Source organism: Penaeus monodon, chromosome 41, assembly GCF_015228065.2.
Source record: "Penaeus monodon isolate SGIC_2016 chromosome 41, NSTDA_Pmon_1, whole genome shotgun sequence".
NCBI classification, from domain to species: domain Eukaryota; kingdom Metazoa; phylum Arthropoda; class Malacostraca; order Decapoda; family Penaeidae; genus Penaeus; species Penaeus monodon.
This window is the reverse complement of record NC_051426.1, coordinates 7,831,739-7,844,238: the sequence shown is the minus strand read 5'-3', so window position 1 is coordinate 7,844,238 and position 12,500 is coordinate 7,831,739.

The following is a 12,500-nucleotide window of genomic DNA, read 5'->3' as shown; positions in this document are numbered from 1 at the left end:
TTTCGAAACGTTCCGTGCCCGAGAGCTGGGGACTCTGAACACCGATGCTTATGAACTGCTGTTGACTGGTCGAGAGATTAGGTAACCATGGGTGACGAAAAAAAAAAATAAATAAATAAAATAAAATAAAAAACAAAAAATAAAGAAAATAAACAAATTAAGAAAATAAATAAATTAAGTAAATAAATAAGTAAAGAAAATAAAAATAAAAGGTAAAAAAAAAGGCATTATGAATAACGCAAAATACAAAGATTAACAGTTGAAGGAAGATGGGACAGAAAAGAAAAGATAAGAAAAATAATGAAGAGTTGCAATGAAAATTTGATGAAAATTTAACTTCATGGCTTATTTGTCATGTATCACTACTATTATTTCTTGTTTTACAACAATGTAATACAGAATACGTTTTCCTCCAATTGCTTCACACTGAATTTCCGAGGCGCCGGACCAAAAGAGGTACGCAAATGTAACAAAACATACATTTTTCTTTTCTCTTTCTCTTTCTAATTCTCTGTCTCTTTCTTTCTTTCTCTTTCTCTCTTTTATTTTCTCTCTTTCTCTTTTATTCTCTCTCTGTTTCTCTGTTTCTGTTTCTGTTTCTCTTTCTCTTTCCTTCTCTCTTTCTCTCTTTCTTTCTCTCTCTTTCCCTCTTTTCTCTCTCTTTTTCTCTTTCTCTCTCTCTGTCTCTCTCCTCTCTCTCTCTCTCTCTCTAAATTTTGAAAAAAAAAAAAAAATAGCGATAACGACCACAGTAAACAGACAGAGTGAGCCAACCTCTACATCACTATTCCGAAGCGCAGAACCGCAGCCTGACGAAGCAGCGGCCGAAGGAAGGGCAGCCTTCGCCAAAACACTCGCGATTTCTAAAGGGAAATATATGCCAGGAGTTTAGAACTGATGAATGAGAGGAGAATTTAAGATGAAACGGTTGCGAGGGAATTTCGCTGGAGTTATTTACCGGCTCCAACTGGTGGGGGTTTTGCGCGACGGTGGCACTCGGTTCTGAGTGCACGCAGGCAGGCACGCACATACGCACACGCACACGCACACGCGCAAGCACACGCACACGCACATGCACACGCACCCACACAAGCACACGCACACGCACACGCACACGCACACGCACACGAACACGCACAAGCACACGCACACGCACACGAACACACACACACACGCACACGCACACGCACACACACATATATAATATAATATATGTGTGTGTATGGGTAGATAGATGGGTAGATAAATAAACAGAAAGGGAGATAGATAGAAAGATAGCTAGATTTTATATATCTTTATGTGTGTGCGTGTGCGTGTGCGTGTGTGTTTGTGTTTGTGTGTGCGTTTGTGTGTGTGTGTGTGTGTGTGTGCGTGTGCGTGTGCGTGTGCGTGTGCGTGTGCGTGTGCATGTGCGTGCGTGAGTGCGTGCGTGCTTGTGTGCATGCGTTCGTGCGTACATGCATGCATGTGTGTGTACCTAGATAGATTACCTAATCATAATGATAAAGCAGACACAACTCAAAGAAAACCAAGAGAGACAATATTTAAAAAAAATAAATATAAAAATAAAAAAGACAAAAACAACAACACAATCAAAACAAGAAGAAAGCAAAAAACAATAAAAACAGCTAAAACATTCACTTGGCCGACTTGCTTACACGTCGACAAGTAAACAGCCTCGCTAAATGAAAATGCATTATTAAGTATATACCAACAGAGCTTCGTTAGGGAAAACTCTCAAAACTCAGAACCTTTTATGAAAATAATTCTGGGAAGAGAGAGAGAGAGAGAGAGAGAGGGAGAGAGAAGGAAAAGGGGAAGGGGGAGGGAGAGGGGAGAGAGAGAGAGAGAAAAGGTTAGAGAGAGAGGGGGGGGGAAAAAGAGGGGAAAAAGAGAGAGAGAGAAAAGGGAGAGAGAGAAGAGAGAGAGACGAGAGAGGAGAGAAAAGAGAGAGAGAGAGAGGGAAAAGAGGGGAGAGGGGAGAGGGAGAGAGGAGGGGAAAAGAGAGGGAAAAGGGGAGAAGGGGAGAGAGACCCAAAAGAGAAAAGAGAGGAGAAAGAAAAGAGAGGGAAGGGGAGAGAGACAGAGGGCACACGAGAGAGAGAGAGGGGGGGAGGAGAGAGGGGGGGGGGGGGAGAAAGAAGGGAAAAAAAAAGAAAGAGAGGGGAGGGAGAGAGAGAGGAGAAGGGGAGAGAGAGAGGAGAGAGAGGGGGGAGGGAGACAGAGAGAACAGAAAAGAGACAAAAAGAGGGGAAAGAGAGAGAGAGAAAAGGGGGAGAAACCCAGAGGGGAGGAGAGAGAGGGGAAAAAGAGCAGAGAAGAGACAGAGCAAAAGACAGAGGGGAGAGAGAGAGAGAAGAGGGAAAAGGGGAGAGAAGGGGGGGGGGGGAGAAAGAGAGAGAGGGGAGAGAGAGGGGAAAAGGAAAAAGAGAGAGAGAGAGGAGAAAAGAGAAGAGACAGAGACAAAGGGGAGAGGAGAGAGAAAGAGAGAGAGAGAGAGAGGAAGAGGAGAGAGAGAAGAGAAGAAAAGGGTTTAAAAAGAGGAGGGGAGAGGGAGACAAGAGAGAGAAAGAAAAAGGGAAAGAGAGGAGAAGAGGGGGAGAGGAAAAGACCCACGAAGGGAGAAGAGAAAGGGGGAGAGAGAGAGGGGAAGAGGGCAGAGACAGAGAGAGAGAGGGCGAGGGAGGAAAGGGGAGAAGGGAGAGAGAGGAAGAGAGAGAGGAGAGAGGGAAAAAGATGGGGAGAGAGAGAGAGGGGGGGGGGGGGGGCGGCGGAGGAGGAGGAAATTATAAGAGAGAGAGAGAGAGAAAAGGGAGAGAGGAGAGATTTAGAGAGGAGAGAGATAGAGAGAGAGGAAGGGGGGAGAGAAAGAGAGAGAGAGAGAGGGAAGGAGGGAGGGATGGTCCTGGGGAGGAAGGAGGAGGAGGAGAAGGAGAAGGAGAAAAAGGAGAAGGAGAAGGAGAAGAAGGAGAAGGAGAAGGAGTAAGGTAGGAGGAAGATAGGAGGAGGAGGAGGAAAGTAACAAGAGAAGAAGGAGTATTAAAGAAAGGAGAGGAAGGTAGAAAGAGGAGGAACGAGGATATAGGATGGAGGAGGAGCAAGGAACAAAGAGGAAGGAGGTTTGTATAAGGGAAAAAAGGAGGAGTTTAGGAGGAGGGGGGAAGAAAGTGGAGGAGGGGAAGGAGAATAAGAAGGAGGATTACGGAGATTAGGAATAAAAGGAGGAAGAGAGAGGAAGAGAAAAAAGTTAAGGAAGGACAGAAGAACAAGAAGGGAGAATAAAGAGAGAGGGGTAAGGATGAGGAGGAATAAGAAATAGTATGGAAGAAGAGAAATAGAAAGATGGAGAAAGAGAAGGAAAGAAGAAGAGTAAGGAGCAGAAAAAGAGGAAAGAGAAGAAAGATGAGGAATAAAGAGGAGAAAAAGAAGGAAGAGAAGGAAGAAGGGGGAAAAGGGGGAATTTTGATGAAAAAATCCGGGGGGGCCCCAAAGGAAACCCCAAAATTATTGCAACTTAATCCAAAACTTATTGAAGGTAAAAGCAGAGGGAAGGAGACGGACAGAGAGAGAGACAGAAACAGAGAGAGAGAGAAAAGAGGAAAATGAGAAGGGAGAGAGGAGGAGAGAGAGAGGAAAAGAGAGGGGAAAAGAGAGGAGAGAAAAAAAAGGAGAGGGGGGAACAGAGGGGAGAGGAGAGGAGAGAGGGGGGGGAGAGAGAGAGAGAGGTGGGGAGAGAGAGGGGAGAGAGAGAGAGAGAGAGAGAGGGGAAATGGAAGAGAGGGGAGAGAGGGGAGAGAGAGATGAGAGAGGGGAGTGAGTGAGAGAGGAGAGAAAAGAGAGAGGAGAAGAGAGGGGGAGAGAGGATAAGAGAAGAGGAGAGGGGAAAAAGAGGGGAGGAAAGAGATTGGAGAGAGAGAGAGGGGAGAGGAAAAGAGAGGGGAGGGCGAAGGGAGAGAGAGAGAGAGGGGAATGAGAGAGAGAGAAAAAAAGAGGTGGAGAGAGAGAGAGAGGAGAGGGGAGAGAAAAGAGAGGAGAGAGAGGGGAGAGAGAGAGAGAGAGAGAGAAAAGAGAGAGAAGGAGAGGGGGAGGAGAGAAAAAGAGGGGAGAGAGAGGAGGGGAAAGAGAGGGAGGAGGAGGAAGAGAGAGAAGGGGAGCGAGAGAGGGGAGAAGGAGAAAAAGAGGAAGGGGAGAGAGAGAGGTGAAGAGAGAGGGGAGAGGAGGGAGAGGAGAGAGAGAAGAGGGGAAAAGAGGGAGAGAGAGAGAAAGGAGGAGAGAGAGAGAGAAAAGAAGAGAGAAAGGGGAGAGGGGGGAAAAGAGAGAGGAGAGAGGGGAGAGAAGGGGGAGAGAAAGAGGGGGAGGAAAAAAGATGGGGGAGGAGAGGAGAGAGAGCCGAGAGGAGAGGGAGAGAGAAGAGGAAAAAGAATGAGAGAGAGAGAGAAAAAGAAAAAGGGGGAGAGGAGAGAGAGAGAGAGAGGAGAGAGAGAGAGGAGAGAGAGAGAGAGAGGAAGAAGAGAGGGGAGAAGAGAGGGGGGGAGGGGGAGAGAGGAGAGGGAGAGAGAGGGGGGGAAGAGAGAGAGGGGAGAGGGGAGGAGGGGAGAGAAGAGAGAGAAAAGTGGGGGAGAGTGAGAGTGAGATTTTGGGGAGGAGAGGAGGGAGAAGGAGAGGAGAAAGGGGAGGAGAGAAAAGAGAGGGGGAGTGGGGGGAGAGAGAGAGTGAAAGGGGAGGAAATGAGAGAGAGAGGAGGAAGGGGAGGAAAAAGAGGAGAAAAGAGAGAGAGAGAGAGAGGAGAGTGATGGAGAGAGAGAGAGTGGAGTGGGGTGGGAAGAAAGGAGATTGAGAGGAGAAAGGAGAAGAGGAGAGAGAGAGAGAGAGGGAGAGGGAAAGAGAGAGAGAGAGAGAGAGATGAGGAGGAAGGAGAGAGAGGAGAGAAAGGAAAAGGGGAGGAAGAAGAGGGGAGAGAGAGAAGGGGTGAGAGTGAAGTAAGAAGGGGGAAGGGGGAAAAGAGAAGAGGAGAGGAGAAAAGGGGAGGAACGGAGAGAGAGAGAGGAGAGGGGAGGAGAGGGGAGGGGGGGGAGGAAGAAGAGGGGGGTGAGGGGAGGAGAGGAGAGTGAGGAAGGGAGAGAGAGATGAGAAGGGGAGGAGAGGGGAGGGGAAAAGGGGAGGGAAATGAGAGAGAGAGAGAGAGAGAGAGAGAGGGGAGGGGGGGGGGGGAGTAGAGAAAGAGGGAAGGGAGGAATAAGGGGGGGGGGAGAGGGGAAAGGGGGAAAAAGAAAAGAGAGAAGGAGAGCGAGGGGAGGAGATGAGAGGGGAGGGGAGGGAGAGGAGAGAGGAGGAGAGTTAGAGGGGAGGAAAAGAGTTAGAGAGAAAAAGGGGGAGGAGAAAATGAGGGGTGAGCGGGGAGAGGGAGAGAGAGAGAGGGGGGGGAGGAAGGAGAGGGAGGAGAGGGAAAAAGGGGAGAGAGAGAGAGGAGAAGGGGAAAAGGTGAGAGGAGAGTGAAAAGGAGAAGGGGGAAAGGGGGAAAAGAGAGAGGAGAGGAAGAGGAGAAGGGGAGAGAGGGAGGAGGAGAGGAGAGCAGAGAAAAGGAAAAAGGAGAGAAAAGGGAGGGAAGAGAGAGGGGGGGGAGGAAGGGGAAAAAGGGGAAAAAGAGAGAGGAGGAGGAGAGAGAAGAGAGGGAAAAGGAGAGAAGGGGGAGAGGAGAGGAGAGAGAAAGGGAGAGAGGAGAAGGAGAGAGAGAGAGAGAGGGGGGGGGGAGAGGGGAGAGAGAGAGAGAGAAGAGAGAAGAGGGGAGTTGAGAGGAGAGAGGGGATTAGAAAAGGGGAGAGAGGAAAGGGGAGTGAGGTTTAGAGTGAAGAGAGAGAAGGGGGAAGGAGGAAGAGAGGGGAAGAGAGAGGGAAGAGAGAAAAGAGAAGACCCAGAGAGAGAGGGGGGGGGGAGGGGAAGAAAAGAGAGAGAGAGGGGAGAGGGGGAGAGAGAGAGAGAGGAAAGAGAGAGAGAAGGAGAAAGAGGAGAGAGAGAGAGAGAGAGAGAGAGAGAGAGGAGAGAGAGAGAGAGAGAGAAGAGAACGAGGGAGAGAGAGAGAGAGAGAGAGAGAGAGAGAGAGAGAGAGAGAGAGAAAGAGAAAGAGTGTGAGAGAGACAGAGAGAGAGAGATAAAGAGAGAAAGAGAAAGAAAGAGAGAAAGGGAAATAGAGAATAAGAAAAAAAAACAGAACATCAAAAGAAAGACAACAAAAACACAATAACAACAATCCCCCCAACAAGGAAACACGTGCCGCCCCCAACATAGACAATTTATTAGTCAAGATGAAATATAAACACAATAATTGAAAGTACACAACGATGGCGGGGAGAAAAGGTGCACATTGCGGATAAGGGGAAATGACCCTTACGTGAATCCTCCATAAAACGCATCATAATCTATCATCACTTTCGCTCCACCGCACGCAAACTACTGTGGGCGTGTGTGTGGGCGTGTGTGTGTGGGCGTGTGTGTGTGGGCGTGTGTGTATGTGTGTGTGTGTGTGTGTGTGTGTATGTGTGCTTGTGTGTCTGTGTGGTTGTCTTTTGCGAATGTAGAAAGAAAGAAAGAAACACACACACACAAACAATAATTAGCATATGTTTGGTCAGGACCTTTAAAAGCAGTTTAAAAATAAACCATCATATATGTATTATTCATACGTCTTTACTTCAAAACACAAGCTTTACTATTTGCCATTGGATTAGATGCACCACTTCAGCATTATTGTTATTATTGTTATAATTATCATTGTTATTATCGTTATCATTATCATGTTTATCATTGTCATCATCATCATCATCATTTTCATTACTATTATTATTATCATTATCATTATCATTTTTATCATTATCATCATTATCGTTATTACTATTATTATCATTACCATTATCAGTTGTATCATTATTATCATCACCACCATTATTACTATTATCATTAATTATCATTATTATCATCATCATTATGTAGAGCATCAGCTAGGTATGTCCATGGCCAGGGGCCCCGCACTATAACTCTTTTCCTTTATACTAGTAAGGAACACAAACCTGTACCTGATTATACCCTTTATGTACAGATCCCTTTGAAGTGTGTTAGCGTGGGGGAATTCTACTTAAGGGGGCAAGTTCCAGTGCGTATGTCCTTAATGTTTAGGATAAGTAAAGTTAATTAAAACAATAAACTAAAAACATTTGAAGATATCAATAGATAGGACATTGAATTATAACACGTAAATACGAAGAGGGCTGATAATGGTCCCATTAAACTGAAATTTATAAATGAAAATAACTTCAAAGTGGAGTGTTAGGCTGAAGGCTTACGTTAAAAGCTGAATAAATAAGAGGGAGAGTCCTAAATGATCCTCAGGCGAAAGGCTTTCAATAAAAAAAAAAGAAAATACGTCTCTAAAACACAGCAGCATAAAAACACTGAAGGTGCATCTCGAAATAAAAAAAAGAAAAGTAAAAAGTGACAAAAGCTAAATGTGGGCAAAGGCACAGAAAAATAATAGCAAGCACAACCAAGTCCTGAGGGGACAGTGAATAAGAAAAACAAAAACAAAAAACAAAAGTAAAACCATTGAAATAAAACAGCAAAGCATCACTAACCGTACGTGTTTCTTATAAGAACAGAGATCACGTCCAGCTCCTTGTAAAATATAAAAAATATCAGAGTCTCAAGACTTAACTTTCTTTGTGTTGCTGTAGCTCTGGCAACCGGTGTTCTCAGGTCAGAAAAGAGGGGTAATAATACACTCACTGACTGCTATAGACTGACTGTATTTGACGTTAAAATGGGTCGTATGTGTGTGTGTGTGTGTGTGTGTGTGTGTGTGTGTGTGTGTGTGTGTGTGTGTGTGTGTGTGTGTGTGTGTGTGTGTGTATATATATATATAATATTTTATATATATATATATATATATATATATATATATATATATATATATATATATATATATATATATTACATTCTGTGACGTCATCAGCCACGTAAAATAATATTAAATGAAATCAGATTATAATATCTTAATATAAATTAAGAGAGAGGGAGAGAGAGAAAGAGAGAGAGAGAGAGAGACAGAGAGAGAGAGAGAGAGAGAGAGAGAGAGAGAGAGAGAGAGAGAGAGAGAGAGAGAGAAGATTACGAAGATATAAAAGCCAAACACAACCGAAAACACGACTTTGAGCGACAAATCTGCGAGAGAGAGAGATGCTGCGGGATGCTCGAGGGGGGGGGGGTTGCAGCAGGAAAGAGTTCCTTGCAATTATCATTAATATTATTTTTTTAAATTATTATTACTATCACTTACTATTATTATTTCTGCCATTATCAATATCAGTATTATTAATATCATTACACTTATTACCATTATGATGATTATTATCACTCACATTATAATCATCATTATTCTCATTACTGTCATTACTGCCATCACTATCATTATCATCATTATCATCATTAGTACCATTCTTTCCATTGTTATTATTAATATCAAAATCATTATTAATCATTATCAATGTCAAGGTCCTTATCATTATATTTTTATTATTATCACTGTTGTTGTTTTCCTTCTTCTTCTTCTTCTTATTATTATTATTATTATTATTATTATTACTATTATTATTATTATTATTATTATTATTACTATTATTATTATTATTATTGTTATTATCATTATTATTATCATCATTATCATTCTTATTATCATCATCATCATCATCATCATCATTCTTATTATCATCATCATTATCATCATTATCATCATCATCATCATCACCATCATCATCATCATCATCATCATTATTATTATCATCATCATCATTATCATCATCATTATCATTATCACCATTATCATCATCATTATCATTATTATTATTATTATTATTATTATTATTATTATTATCATAATTATTATCATAATTATTATCATAATTATTATTATTGTCATTATTTTTATTGTGAATAATATAATTACTAATATTGATGATATCTTTACTATCATTATAATCAATATTATCATTAGTGTTATTATCTTCGTTATTATCACCAGTGTCACTGTTATTTTCATAATTATTAGTTGTAGTAGTATCAAAATTTTTATTATCATTGTTATAATTTTTTATTATCTTTATTATTATATAGAGTAACATAACTATCATTATTATCATTCTCGTTACTCTTATCATTTTCAATATCATAGTTAATTAACAATATTTCTACTTTTGACATTATTAATTTCATCATTATCATTATTATATATATCATAACTCTCATTATTATCATTGTTGTTTTTGTTGCTATTATCATCTTCATCATCATCATCATCACAATCATAATCATCACCATTATTATTGTTATTATTGTGATTATTTTATCCATTATCATTATCATCATTATCATTATCTTCATCATCATTATTATTAGTAGTATTATCATTATAACTATTATCATCGTATTATTATCATTATCACAATTTTCATTATCATTATCATTATTATCATCATCATTTTCATTGCCATCATCATCAGTATCATAATTATTTTTCCTATCATCATCTTCATCCTCATCATCATCGTTATCATTTTGTCATTTCATTTTCATTATCATTATTATTGCTAGTATTATCATCATTTTTCTCATTATTGTTAATATTATTATTATTACTATTAACATTGTTATTATCGTCATTGTCCTTATTACTATTACCATTGTTATTCTTATCATTACCATCATTATTATTTTTATCATTATTAATATCGTCATTATCCTTATCCTCAATATCGTTATCATCATTAATATCATTATCATCATTATCATAGATATCATGATAATTATTATTATTATGATCATTGTTATGATCAATATCAACAACAGTATCATTGTAATCATAATCTAAATTAAAATCATTAGTGTTATTCCCAGTAAAACACAAATTCCAAATACACTGACCTTAACGAGTATATTTTTCTGCAGCTTGGACTTTTCACATGGTCTTTTCCCTCTTCACAAAGGTCAGAGAGTTGAAGGTCTGTTTGTAAAAGTGTGGTTTTATTTGTTTATTTGTTCGCGAGAGAATATTGCACTGATATGGTAGTGAAAGGGGTCTGTAATGTAGGCAGTAATAATAATAATGATACTGATGTTGATAGTGCTCATGTGTAATATCACAAATATTAAGAATAAGGATAATAGTCCAAATAAAATCAGCTACAGCATCACTAATTGTGATACTGACAATAACACTAATACTATTAATGATTGCAACATCGAGTAAGAGTAATAGTACTATTATTATAACAGCTATTACTGCTATAACCGTTAATGATAACAAAGCAACAACAATAATAATCATTATTATTATAATAATGATAACAACATCAATAATGGTAATGATAATAATGGTAATTATAATGATGATGATGGTGGTGATGATAAAATAAAATTATAAATAATGATAATGATAATATAATGATGATGATGATGATGAAAACTGATAACAGAAATGACTATAATGCTGCTGCTGCTGCTGCCATGTAAGTGATGACATTAATAATGATCATCAATAAATATAAGCTATTTTTTCTTTATAATGAATAATGCCCATATTTCTGCCATCTTGTTTTTGTCTCTGTCATATTTAAACATCCTAAAGTGTGCGGCTGATGTGAAGCTGTTTATGTGTTATGTGGTTTATGTGGCTTTATGTATATATCATATACTGTATATGGTTTTATGTATGTATTATGATATGTGGTTGTATTTACTGGATGCTTTGCATGTCCCTTTATGTATGAACAAGTATATGTGATTGTATAAATGTAATGGTGTATTTGGCAGCTTGTATGATATGCGGCGTTATGTGGTTCTATGTATGCAGGTGGATACATCTGGCCACAACAAGCAGTTTCGATATCTGTGATATATGAAGCCGTATTTTCAGTCGCGTGCATTCGCATACATGTCAAGAGCACGACATATCTCCAATTCTATGGCGTGTTGAGGCCTGACGATTTGCAACGAATATCATTTGCAATTTCCGTGACAAAGAAAGACAAGAAGGAGCAGGGCAGGGGGAAGGGGAGAGGCAGGGACAGAGGGGGAGGAGAGCGGCCGATGTAAGTTTCAAGGATCAAGTTTTGCTCGCCATCAATATATCGAAGGAAATAAAGCAATTTAGTATATATTTCGTGAATTCATTATCCTGGGTTTAGCATTTTGTGTGTATATACATTTTTTCTTGGCATAATTAGCAATTAAGTGAACAAATATCCACGGAATTGAATCAGTATATGAACTGACGACACATTTCAGTTTAATTATATTGTACATCAGAAATTTCAGCTAACTAATCCTCCTATATTACAATTAAAATCAAACGCGTTCTAAAACTCAAAAAAATATCACAAAGCACCTTTTAACACTAAAACTGACGATTAACACCCGCCACAGAGAGACTAATAATAAAAAAAACTACTTTAGCTGATCGTGTAAGTGGTACCAACCCAACCGCGCTTCCATGAGGATTGGCAACCCTGCGTGAATGGTGCATGATTTTACGTACTTTTTAAGGTCAAATAATTTACGTTGCATGACCTAGAATACAGTAGATGATGTTATGTGATGTGATATCTGTGGTTACGTGGATGTTCTTGTGTATAGGGGGTTATAGTGCTGTAAATAAGTGTGGCTATATTGGGGGGGGGGGGGGCGTGTAGTGTGGTGATGACTTACGTAATCTTGACGTGATGACTTACGTTATAGTGGCGTGATGACTTACGTTATGGTGACGGGATGACTTATTAGTGTACGATGCGGTGATGAATTACGTGCGTGTGGTGTGGTGATGACTTACTTTGGGATGTTTTTAAGACTTGTTGATGTGACCCAAGATGTGATAACCAGGTAGCTTACAGTATGATGACCGCATGATGTGATGACGTGCTGATTTATGACGTGATGACCTACAGTGTGGTGAACGACGATGAGGCCGACTTACAGTGTAATGAACAATGACGTTGGAGCATACACTACGATGACTTACAGGCAGTGACTTAGACCGTGATAACTGATAACGCGATAACTTTTAATGTGATGACCCATGAAATGATGACTCATCCTCCTCCCCCTTCCTTCCCCCCCCCCCCCTCAACCGCCCAAGGCAATATCCCTCGCCCAATGCTCCCGGTTTGCATATGAGGGATAGTCGGCTGCAATATTATCACAAGTGCAATATTTTCAAACTTTTTTTTTTTACTTTTTAAAAATTTATTCATGTGTTTATTTAGCTATTTTATGTATTTATTTATTTATCTCTCTATTTGTCTGTCTATCCGTCTGTCTATCTATCAATACATCTATACAAATTATTCATCTATTTACCGAAGCGTTTATCAATTTCATCTATTTATACACTTATTTTTTTATCTATACAACTCTCTAATTAAATATTTTATTTCTATATCTCTTTTCCTTATCTATATATC